Source organism: Triticum dicoccoides, chromosome 1B, assembly GCF_002162155.2.
Source record: "Triticum dicoccoides isolate Atlit2015 ecotype Zavitan chromosome 1B, WEW_v2.0, whole genome shotgun sequence".
Taxonomy (NCBI): domain Eukaryota; kingdom Viridiplantae; phylum Streptophyta; class Magnoliopsida; order Poales; family Poaceae; genus Triticum; species Triticum dicoccoides.
Window position 1 is genome coordinate 123944947 of NC_041381.1, and position 12635 is coordinate 123957581.

The window sequence follows — 12635 nt, forward strand, 5'->3', positions numbered from 1 at the left end:
ATCCATCATCATGATCTCCATCATCGTGTCTCCATGAAGTTGCTCGCCAACTATTACTTCTACTACTATGGCTAACGGTTTAGCAATACAGTAAAGTAATTACATGGCGTTAAATCATTAACACGCAGGTCATACAATAATTAAGACAACTCCTATGGCTCCTGCCGGTTGTCATACTCATCGACATGCAAGTCGTGATTCCTATTACAAGAACATGATCTCATACATCACAATATATCATTCATCATTCATCACAACTTTTGGCCATATCACATCACAAATCATATGCTGCAAAAACAAGTTAGACATCCTCTAAGTGTTGTTGCATGTTTTACCTGGCTGCAATAGGGTTCTAGCAAGAACGTTTTCTTACCTACGTAAAAGCCACAACGTGATTTGTCAGCTTCTATTTACCCTTCATAAGGACCCTTTTCATCGAATCCGTTCCAACTAAAGTGGGAGAGACAGACACCCGCTAGCCACCTTATGCAACTAGTGCATGTCAGTCGGTGGAACCTGTCTCACGTAAGCGTACGTGTAAGGTCGGTCTGGGCCGCTTCATCCCACAATACCGTTGAAGCAAAATAAGACTAGTAGTGGCAAGAAAGTTGACAACATCTACGCCCATAACAAAATTGTGTTCTACTCGTGCAAAGAGAACTACGCGTAGACCTAGCTCATGATGCCACTGTTGGGGAATGTTGCAGAAAATAAAAAAATTCCTATGGTTTCACCAAGATCAATCTATGAGTTCATCTAGAAATGAGAGAGAGGAGTGCATCTACATACCCTTGTAGATCGAGCGGAAGCGTTCAAGGGAACGGGGTTGAGGGAGTCGTACTCGTCGTGATCCAAATCACCGAAGATCCTAGCGCCAAACGGACGGCACCTCCGCATTCAACACACGGACGGTCAGGGAGACGTCTCCTCCTTCTTGATCCAGCAAGGGGGAAGGAGAGGTAGATGAAGATCCAGCAGCACGACGGCGTGGTGGTGGATGCAGTAGGGATCCCGGCAGGGCTTCGCCAAGCGTCTGCGAGAGGGCGAGGTGTAGCGAGGGGAAAGGGAGGCGCCAAGTGCATAGGTGCGGCTGCCCTCCCTCCCCCCTCTTTATATAGGGCCCCTAGAGGGGGCACCGGCCCTAGGAGATGGGATCTCCTAGGGGGGCGGCGGCCAAGGGGGTGCCTTGCCCCCCAAGGCAAGTGGAGGCGCCCCCCCACCCTAGGGTTTCCAACCCTAGGCGCAGGGGGGCCAAGGGGGGGCGCACCAGCCCACCTGGGGCTGGTTCCCCTCCCACTTCAGCCCATGGGGCCCTCCGGGATAGATGGCCCCACCCGGTGGACCTCCGGGACCCTTCCGGTGGTCCCGGTACAATACCGATGACCCCCGAAACTTTCCCGATGGCCGAAACTCGACTTCCTATATATAATTGTTGACCTCCGGACCATTCCGGAACTCCTTGTGACGTCCGGGATCTCATCCGGGACACCGAACAACTTTCGGTTTACTGCATACTCATATCTCTACAACCCTAGCGTCACCGAACCTGAAGTGTGTAGACCCTACGGGTTCGGGAGACATGCAGACATGATCGAGACGCCTCTCCGGTCAATAACCAACAGCGGGATCTGGATACCCATGTTGGCTCCCACATGCTCCTCGATGATCTCATCGGATGAACCACGATGTCGAGGATTCAAACAACCCCATATACAATTCCCTTTGTCAATCGGTATGTTACATGCCCGAGACTCGATCATCGGTATCCCAATACCTCGTTTAATCTCGTTACCGGCAAGTCACTTTACTCGTATCGTAGTGCATGATCCCGTAACCAGACACTTGGTCACATTGAGCTCATTATGATGATGCATTACCGAGTGGGCCCAGAGATACCTCTCCGTCATACAGAGTGACAAATCCCAGTCTCGATTCATGCCAACCCAATAGACACTTTTGGAGATACCCGTAGTGCACCTTTATAGTCACCCAGTTACGTTGTGACGTTTGGTACACCCAAAGCACTCCTACGGTATCCGGGAGTTGCACAATCTCATGGTCTAAGGAAATGATACTTGACATTTGGAAAAGCTCTAGCTAAACGAACTACACGATCTTTGAGCTATGCTTAGATTTGGGTCTTGTCTATCACATCATTCTCCTAATGATGTGATCCCGTTATCAATGACATCCAATATCCATAGTTAGGAAACCATCACTATCTGTTGATCAACGAGCTAGTCAACTAGAGGCTCACTAGGGACATGTTGTGGTCTATGTATTCACACATGTATTACAATTTCCGGATAATACAATTATAGCATGAATAACAGACAATTATCATGAACAAAGAAATATAATAATAACCATCTTATTATTGTCTCTAGGGCATATTTCTAACACGATGATCATTGGTTATAAAGATGACAAAATACACATGAAAATATGTAATATCTTTGAAACTTGCACTATGTAAACTGAATTTTATCTGAACTAAAAATTGACTGGAGTTTCAAGTTGTGCTACCATTGACTGAATTTTACCCATTAAAGAAAAAAAACTGGGACAATACTATATACCACGTTGTCTTACCATTGTGAAGCAATCATATGTGGCATCACAGAAAATCCATCACTTCGATAAGGAGAAATAAAATCACAAAATGTAAGTATGTAGTATTACTATGGCCATGAGCTGAGGTGAGTCTTGAGCAGCTAGAAGCAAATAATGCGGTCCTGCCTGGCATCCTTGAAGACCATCCTCCTCCACTTGGCCAACCGCTCATCATCCATGTCATCGACATTGACCGCAACTTCGCCTTCCGCACACCCAATCAACTCTAACAGACATGGAGGCGACGACGGCTTCTGCTTGTATGTTGTGTGTGGTACCAAGCAGAGTTGCATTCTTCCCCATCCATAAAGGCAACCACATGTTGCGGTGAATAATGGCCACTTTGCAATAAAAGTAAGCAATAATAGTTCAAACCGTAAACAAAAGAAGCATTAGGAATAATGTTGGTACCATGGCTAAAGATGTCAATCTGATGAACTAATTCACCATCAATTTGATAGGTCGTAATATCAACTGTAAAGAACCATCAAGTAAATAGAGTCATAAACAGTAAAACATAATCCTTCTGAACCGACTAACCTGAATACATTTTCTTAACTCTAAGATGAGCAATAGATAAAAGCTTGGGAAATGAATTGACTCTTCAAAATAAAAGCAACGTTGCCAATTATTGATATGACAAGCATCTAGTTGATATGTATACAACCAAAAATTCAAAACAACTTGGTGTAGCCTATTCTAAAGTATGCTAATAAAAGAGAAGACAAATCTCTATGTACACCAACAGAAGGTAGACATATGTTTATTCCATTTGAGATTATAACAGGGATGGTCTTTACAATCATGTCTCCACTTGAGAACAGTAGTTTATAAGAAAAGAAGTACAATAAACAAATATATATTTAGTGAGTAAGCAATGCATTAGTACTGAATCAATTGATAACAACATATAGTGAATGCTTGGAAATGCATGTGGACATAACTATTGACAGGAACAATTCCAATTTTATGGCTTAAAATCTAATAAAATAAAAACACTCTCTTTGCTTTGGCAAGATACTCCAGATATCCATTAAAATAATCATATATCGACTATAGGTCGCCTACACAGAAAAACAACTGGATAGCTATTAGAAAGAACAAAGTAGTCTTGAAACACAAGGTAGCTTAGAACCACAAGCACTACAGATAAAAATTATTGAGCATTAACCTCTATATGTCGGGGAAAATGGAAGGGATGTATCTAATAGAACTCTGAATTTATATTTATAGCAAAATTTAGTACAGGTCAAATTTAGTAGTTCAGAAAAATATACGATTGATAGACATAATTTTTGTTTGTGCTTACAAACAATACAAATTGGCAATGTATGCCAGACTGCAAGTACATTATAGACAGGTAAAAGCATCTTACAGAGTTGTGTATGTTAACAGGAGTTTAATTTGTGAAGCGTTTGTCAAGTGCCCAAGAAAATAACATGAAAATAGATCGAAGGACACATACCACGGAGGCTGGGTGGAATCTTGTCTGTGCTGAACGCGACCTTGGACGCACAATAGACTGTTCGAAGGACCTGAATATGTACAATATCCATAATACCTGAATCTTGTTAGAGATATATGGCATGCCTCTAAAGTATCAAAATGTGTTTCTTGACAGAAATACATCGAGATAGCACGCAGATCAGGAAACATACAACATACTATCACCTAATCTGATGTAGATGAGCGATGAGTTCACGGATCTTCTTGTCCGACGACTTTGATGTAGTTTCTGCACAATAACACATTCTCTGAAGAAATATTCTGCACAATAACACATTTTTTGAAGAAATATTCTGCACAATAGAATATAGTTCCTGCACGATAGCTAAAAAAATGCACAGTAGCTCAAAAAATCAGCACAACAATACATTCTCCACAATATCACTGCATATGTCGTGTGCATACCAATGGCCTTTTTTTGTTGTTATATTTGTGTCGAATATATTATGCACGCAAGGGGTTACGTGGACTTGGAGTTGTAATTGGTGTGGTTAGATACGAGTTGTGTAGGAGTCGGACACTTGCGTCCTAGGCCTCTTATATACGGAGAGGCACCACACGTTGTAACCCATGACGACTTGATAGCAATAGGTACGCGGGGGAGCCGACGGCTTGTGCCGGCGCCCGGGCGACCGGTGTTGCGGTATCTTGGAGAGGAGCGTCCGTAGTCATGCCCCGAGGATGTAGCCATATCGGTGAACCTCGTTAACAAATATCGTGCCTCGGTGTGTCGTCTATGATCTTGCATTAGTGTTTTATTCTAACAAGTGGTATCAAGAGCAAGGTTGTGAGAAGGATATGCAGAAGATCATCCGGAGGTACGAGGATCATGCTCGACGGGTGCCATGGAACGTCCGATTGGCGCAAGGTGGAGCATGGCGGCGATCGCGGAGGCGGTCGGTGGTGTCGGACACTTCGGGCAGGAGGCCTGGACCGTTCGATGGGTTGCGGTCGGTAAGGATCGGCTAGACGTGGCGATCGGACCGGCGTAGTGGTTGTTGAAGACGTTGCGAAGGCGACGGATTCGACTCGCGATCAGACTGGCGACCAGACATGGGGGACGGCCGGATAGATCGGAGTGCGAGAGCATCGAGATGATGCGCTCGGTGTTGTACAAGGGCGGCGGCGCGGCACTGCGGATGGATTGTGTTGGCGACGTGGATGGCCAGGGTACGGCACGCCTCGTGCACGGATGATGTGCGAGGTGGCGTCTTTTTCAGTAGGGTTGGCGTACGGTGTGCGCGCGACAGGGTAAGTTATAGATTGCTAGCGAAGAACCAAGAAAAAGAGACTAGGAAGACGAGCAGTTGTCGAGATCAGCGGCGAGTTTTTCCGAGATGTACGGATCGAGAGAAGGTACGGTGCAAGGCAGCGTACGAGAAGCTTCGGATGCGTACGGCAGTACGAGACAGCCGCGCTGGGCTGCATAGCAGCGGGGCGTGCAACGCGCGAGGAAAGAGTCCGGAAGATTAGCAAGCATGCATGTTGATTTGGATTTGAAAGAAGGTATGTACATGTACGTGAGCGGTGCTGAACCGTGATGGCAGGACTAGTGCCTGGCCTAGACATGGAAGGTGCACTGTTGGATGTGTGTACGGTTCTAGAGATCCTTTTGGATGTGCATGTTGGGCGATTGGTTCTGGACTCGGATCAGAGTACTTAAGGTTTGGGATTGACAGTTAAAGGTTATCAGCTCAGGAAGGGACAAGAGGCGGAGAAGAAAAAGAAGAAAAAGGTACAGTGCTATAGGTGCAAGGATTGGGGACATATAAAGAGGGAATGCCCAGAACTGAAGGGTGAGGCAAGTGCTAATGTGGCTACTCATCGTGATGGCTCGGACAGTGATAGTGATGTTCTCGTTGTATCAAATAGACGGTCAACAAAAACTGAAGTATGGATGTTGGATTCAGCTTGCTCTTTTCATGCGACGCCCAACAGGGAGTGGTTCTCTTCGTACAAGTCTGGTGAGTTTGGTTTAGCCTATGTGGGCGATGACACAGGTTATCGTGTTGCTGGAGTAAGTGACATCAAAATCAAGATGTTTGACGGAGTCGAGCGGATGCTTCGGGGAGTCAGGCATGTGCCAGGGCTAAGGAGGAATCTAATTTCGCTTGGTATTCTTCATGATGGTGGTATGGAATTCCGTTGTGATCGGGATACGAAGACCATGAAAATCATGGAAGATAGGGTGACCGTGATGATAGGAGAGAGGACGGCTTCACATCTTTACAAGTTGCAAGGAAGTACTATTGCAGGTGGAACCATGGAGAGTGGAGCTGCAGGAGTAGCAGTGGAGTCCTACGGTGGCGGCAGGTCTGGCCCGTCGGGTAGCTCTCAGTAAGCTACGAAGGAGACAACCCAAGTCCGGAGTACATGGAGGTTCGAGCATGGACGACTTTTAAGTGGTGGAGAATATTCGCCAAGGTGGAGTTTGTTATATTTGTGTCGAATATATTATGTATGCAAGGGGTTACGTGGACTTGGAGTTGTAATTGGTGTGGTTAGGTACGAGTTGTGTAGGAGTCGGACACTTGTATTCTAGGCCTCTTATATACGGAGAGGCACCACACGTTGTAACCCATGACGACTTGATAGCAACAGGTACGCGGGGGAGCCGATGGCTTGTGCCGGCGCCCGGGCGGCCGGTGTTGCGGTATCTTGGGGAGGAGCGTCCGTAGTCATGCCCCGAAGATGTAGCCATATCGGTGAACCTCGTTAACAAATATCGTGCCTTGGTGTGTCGTCTATGATCTTACATTAGCGTTTATTCTAACAGTTGCGAAGTGTATGAACCTTATTTTCTTTGCAGAGTGCATCAAGTAGAACATCATCTTCAGTGTGCTTGTAATTGCCACTTGAATGTGCCCAGTGAGAAACTAAATACAGATTTCTTTGAAAGTGCATTGAGCACACAACACGCCAGCAACAATGCATCAAACAACTCCACTTCTGAACAAGGCCATGACTCAAGTATCAACACCACACAAGCATTGATTCAACACAAACATAGATCCATCATGAGCTATTCAACATATTCTGGAAACTGCACATGTTTAACCGGCAGTACCAGGGAGCATCAACAAATTATAACTATGTAGAACATCTGACTCGTTCCCGGTGCACATACACGCGCCGCCGCTGAATACCCAACTTAAACCTTCTTAGCCCTGGGAAGATGGCTGGTTCTGCACTTCTGCCACAAAGGCCAGCTGACGCCGCGCCGTTCAGCCCTAGCCGAGAGACGCGAGACAAGATCGGAGATAGAGATTGTGGGGTAGACTCAGTCCATCACCCGTGTGTGCCCTTCCGCTTGTTGTCGACCTTCGGCCGCCGCACCCCCTTCGGCAACTGACCCCGTTCCCTCAACCCTTCTTGCCGCGCGTGCCCTACAGCGGCCGCTGGAGACAACAAATACATGAGGAGCACATTGAGCGAGGGACATGACAGAGGCAAGAGTGCTTATCTGAACCCGTTGTCGTGCTCTCGAGCAGAGGCCTCTGTGCTACCGTGTGTTTATTGAATGTCCAATGCACAAACAACAGAAAGAAGGATTGAGAGGGAGAAAGATGGCATGGTCACTACCTTCTAGGCACCGATGGATGGAGCGGCCCCTTTGCCGAGGAGATAGTGGTGGAGGAGGGCAGACTGGCAGCAGGGAGCACTTCGACGGCGGTGAAAAGACCAGTGTGGATCTCGAACCGGCAGGGGCTCCGCGCCGCAGGCACACGCGTAGCCTTGTTTGCCGGCGGCCACGCCGCGTGCATCCATGTCCCCAGCGGTGGCAGACAACATGACGCGCCACTGCAGGTCCATCATGGACGCGAACGCCGGGTGGCCGACGATGGCCGGCCTCCACGGGCAGGCCGGACGCCGCAGAGCATGCCGAGGACAGCGTCCCATAGCTGCGGCTGCAACACGTTCTCGTGAAGCTGCATGGACGGCAACAAGTGTTCGGCGTCCATCTCGGGCCATGGCCGCGGAGGAAGCAACGTTCATCACAATCGTGCCCAGCCAGTGTGTCATCAGCAGGCGCCCTAGGGATACGTGCGGCAGCTTGCCTACGACGTCGAGGAGCTTGCCAATGATCGGAAGCGGCCACGCCCAGGACCCCAGGTGGAAGGTGGAATCGGGATATAAAACAAATCTGCGCAATGTTTGAGCTGAAGGGCTGCATGCATAGCTTCGTTAATGTCTCAAGCTTTAATTGATTTCCTTGCATGCAGGGTCATCAGTTAATCACCATCGAGGAAATAAGGAAACGACTCCAAATTTGCTCCTGGAATGTAGCATCGTTGGGTGTTGGGTTGTCTGGCATGACGTGCGAGGGCAGGTCTGCAGGCAGAACATTTCATCTCAACCGTTGAACTCACAGATGTAACGTGGGCGGTTGGATGTGATTTAGCTTGCTAGATCAGACGTTCGTGGGTTCTCTGTGTGTACTTCACGGTGTGTCCATAGGAAAACTGATATTTGCTCTTTTAATAGTAGTAGTAGAGATAAAGCAAATTGGTTTTTTTTCGTCCGTCATGACATTTTTTTTAAAAGTCCCTCTATTTCAGAGAATTCAACACGTGGTCCTATTTTAGGTAAAACGAATCGTTTTTTTCATATTTTACACAAAAGTTCCAGTGTTTTGTTGAAATCAACCCGCAGTCCAGATTTAAGTCACACCCGAACCGTTATTTTACATTTTTCGAAACCCCCCCTGATGTTTTAGGTAATTCATCCGCGGATCATATTTAAGTCAAATAATGTTTTTTTAAATCATCTATATCTTTTAAACCGTAACTCCGATTTGAACATGTTATCTATGAAATTTGATTAGAAAAATATGTAGAATATGAATATGAGGTTATTTTCACCTGTTAAGTATTTTTAAATATTATTTAAGAATATATTTAAGTGAAATAAATGATTTTCTAAATTATCCGTATCTTTTAAACCGTAACTTCGATTTTAACATATTATATATGAAATTTTATTAGAAAAATATGTGGAATCTAAATATGATGTTAATTTTACTTGTTAAATATTTTTAAAATATTGTTTTGGGAGCAAACTTATAATTTATAGCGTAAGGTCCGTTTTACTTTCGTATCGGCGGCGATTCGAATTGCAAATAAACACCCCACTATAACAATATAGGGAAAATAAAACATCGATAACTACACATGCATACCTCTGAAAAATGACGCAGGGAAAAATAACAGATTTCTCATCGCGAGAGTGAGAGAAAGCGAGAGAGAGAGAGAGAGGGAGAGAGAGAGAGAGATGGAGGGAGGGAGGGAGGGAGGGAGAGGGAGGAGATGGGGAGAGAGACGCCTTAGGATTAAACATATTCAAACATGTTTTTCTGTTTTGTGTGAACACCGAAGCCATCGCCGGTGAGGGTGAGAAGGAGGATAAGCGGCAACACAAATATGATGCCTCGCAAAAATAAAGGAGATGTACCTATTGTGGTCTTGGGTGATGGTTGTTGGGTTAAGAATGTGTGTTATGTTTTCTCTCCCGTTGCAACGCACGGGCTCTTTTGCTAGTAATAATCTTTACCTAATAATAAAGCAAATTGGATTTCTTTCGTCCGTCATGGAATTTTCCAGAGAAGTCCCTCTATTTCAGTGAATTCAACCCGCAGTCCTGTTTTAAGATAAGCGAATCATTTTTTCATACTTTACACAAAAGTCCCTGTGTTTTGTTGAAATCAACCCGTAGTCTAGATTTAAGTCACACCCAACCGTTATTTTACATTTTTCTAAACCCCCTGATGTTTTAGGTAATTCATCCGTGGATCATATTTAAGTCAAACAATATTTTTTTTAAATCATCCATATCTTTTAAAACCGTAGCTCCGATTTGAACATGTTATATATGAAATTTGATTAGAAAAATATGTAGAATATGAATATGAGATTATTTTCACCTATGAAGTATTTTTAAATATTATTTTGAAACATATTTAAGTCAAATAAATGATTTTCTAAATTATTTGTATCTTTTAAATCGTAACTTTGATTTTAACATATTATATATGAAATTTTATTAGAAAAACATGTGGAATCTAAATATGATGTTAATTTTAACTGTTAAATATTCTTAAAATATTGTTTTGGAAGCAAACTTATAATTTATAGCGTAAGATCCGTTTTCCTTTCGTACCGGCGGCGACCCGGATTGCAAATAAACACCCCACTATAATAATATAGGGAAAAGAAAACATTGATAACTACACATGCATACCTCTGAAAAATGTCGCAGGGGAAAACAACAGATTTCTCATCGCGAGAGTGAGAGAAAGCGAGAGAGAGAGAGGGAGGGAGAGAGAGGGAGGGAGGGAGGGAGAGGGAGGAGAGAGGGAGAGAGAGACACCTTAGGATTAAACATATTCAAACACATTTTTTTTATTTTGTGTGAACACTGAGGCCATCGCCGGCGTGGGTGAGAAGGAGGATAAGCGGCAGCACAAATATGATGCCTCGTAAAAATAAAGGAGATGAACCTATTGGGGTCTTGGGTGATGGTTGTTGGGTTAAGAGTGTGTGTTATGTTTTCTACCCCGTTGCAACGCACGGGCTCTTTTGCCCCTTAAAAGATAAAGCAAGTGTAGTAATTGAAGTAACTTTAAGCAAATATCATTACTGCGCTTTTGAACCCGCAGCTACCAAAAAAGACAACATTAAGATACACTTGTCAGTCAAAAGTGACTATAAGTTAGTTGAGGAAACAAGAGTAACACCCAGATTGCAGATTTATATGAACAGGAAAGGACACCACGTATGGCAACATGACTTTGTCATGTAGTTCTAAATCAACGATTCATTCAGGAAAGCAGACAACATCAACAACGATCATTCATATGAACCAAATAATGTAATTTTTGCCAAGAACACAAGGGTGTAAAATTAACAACATGAATTGCCATATCAATCAATAAAATAAGCTAGGTAAAAAGAGTACATCATTCCCGTTGGTGTTTTATTTCCATCCATGAGTCATTGTCATCAAATAATTTGTGCATATATAGAGAATAAAAGGAAACAGGACGTGTAATATGAAATAGAATAACTGAATATTTCTTTGCCAGCAAGGGTAGTGAGGAAAGAAATTTCACACATATGCAACAACAATAAAACCATCAAGTTAGCCACCTGGCAATTAATTGTCCACACATCTTATTGTCACCCTTGTTAACTAAGCCTTTGAGCATGCACATGATGATTTGCTCAAGCTTTCTTGTGTTCCATGCCCTAGCTGGAATTTCTGCTAACAAAAGAAAAGGGAGATCACCATATAAGCAAAAAAGAACAAAGCAAAATGATACAAATAAGCATGTCAGAGCAGCACCCAGCATTCACGGTGACATGGAAGTGCTCTCTGAACTACAACCCAGAATAAACACATGTAGTTTTCTCTAAATGCTAAAAGATGCATGGTTTGAAAATTTTCTAACCCAAACAATAACTCAAAACCAACCCATCTGGATCTGGAACAACACATTTAAATCCTAATTAATCAGGGTAATCATTCTTAACAGTAATCCACAACTACAACCACAAAAACAAAAAAACTACAGATCGGCATGTGTATCAACTTTTTTGGCAATAATTTTGTTGATCAACAAGGCCTGAAGAACGTGTATTGTACTATTCCTAATTTTATTCACACATGATAAGTTCAGGTCATAAAAATTCCCTGATGTTCCTTACTGCTCCACAATCAACAGGATTGTACACATAGACAATTAACCAATGTGTCAACCAATCTGGGCCAGTACAACCAAGGCGAAGCTCCTGCTGCTCTCAAACTGCACGCTACTGCTATAAGCTTTGATGATTTCAGGTCAAGGCAGTGCAGATTAAATATATATATCATCACTATAACATTTTTCACTGCTGCTAACATGCAGTGCATTAGCTCATCTGAAAAAAGTCAAACTACGAGTTACCAATATTTGCCCCTGCAAGCATTACCACGGGCACCTATCAGGCAAAATCCCATCGGATGTGAACTCGAGCACACACTGGGAAAATCACGCGGCACCTACTACTCATCCAGAAACAGTCGCACCCAATCTACCACAGCAACCACTCGTCCGACACAAGAGTCAGGAAAACAGAAATTAAACGGACAAAGGATGCAACAAGGGAGGGCGTGGTGAAGGAAGGGGGAGGAGTAAGGAGCGGTGGGGCTACCTGCCTATGGAGCCGTCGGTGGCGCTGCTCCGGGCGGCGGCAGGCAGGGAGGGAGGGAGGCGCTGCTGCCGGCAAGCCCCATGGCCAGTGGGAAGTGCAGTCGCGTGTGGGGGCGAGGGTGCAGTCGCGTGTGGGGGCGAGGAAGGAGACGGAGAGGTGCCGTCGGAATCCACCGGAGCCGCGCCGGCGACGAAGGCGATGCCCAGCCCGAAACCCAAGCCACGACTGAGGGTTGCGAGCGAGCGTGAGAGATCGTGCGCCGCGGGTCTGGCCGGATGGAAGGAAGAGGCGGAGCACCTGCCATGTGCACGCGAGGACGACGGCGGG

At 44.8% G+C, this 12635-nt stretch overlaps 1 long non-coding RNA gene across 1 annotated transcript; it reads right to left on the reverse strand.

Annotated features, from left to right (window-relative positions):
- Positions 1 to 11061: 11061 nt before the first annotated feature.
- On the reverse strand, positions 11062 to 12384 carry LOC119302500. Its single transcript, XR_005147616.1, has 2 exons — positions 12309 to 12384; positions 11062 to 11376 (listed from the first exon to the last, which is right to left on the reverse strand). It is a non-coding gene; the product is annotated as an uncharacterized LOC119302500 (long non-coding RNA).
- Between the last annotated feature and the right edge of the window lie 251 nt (positions 12385 to 12635).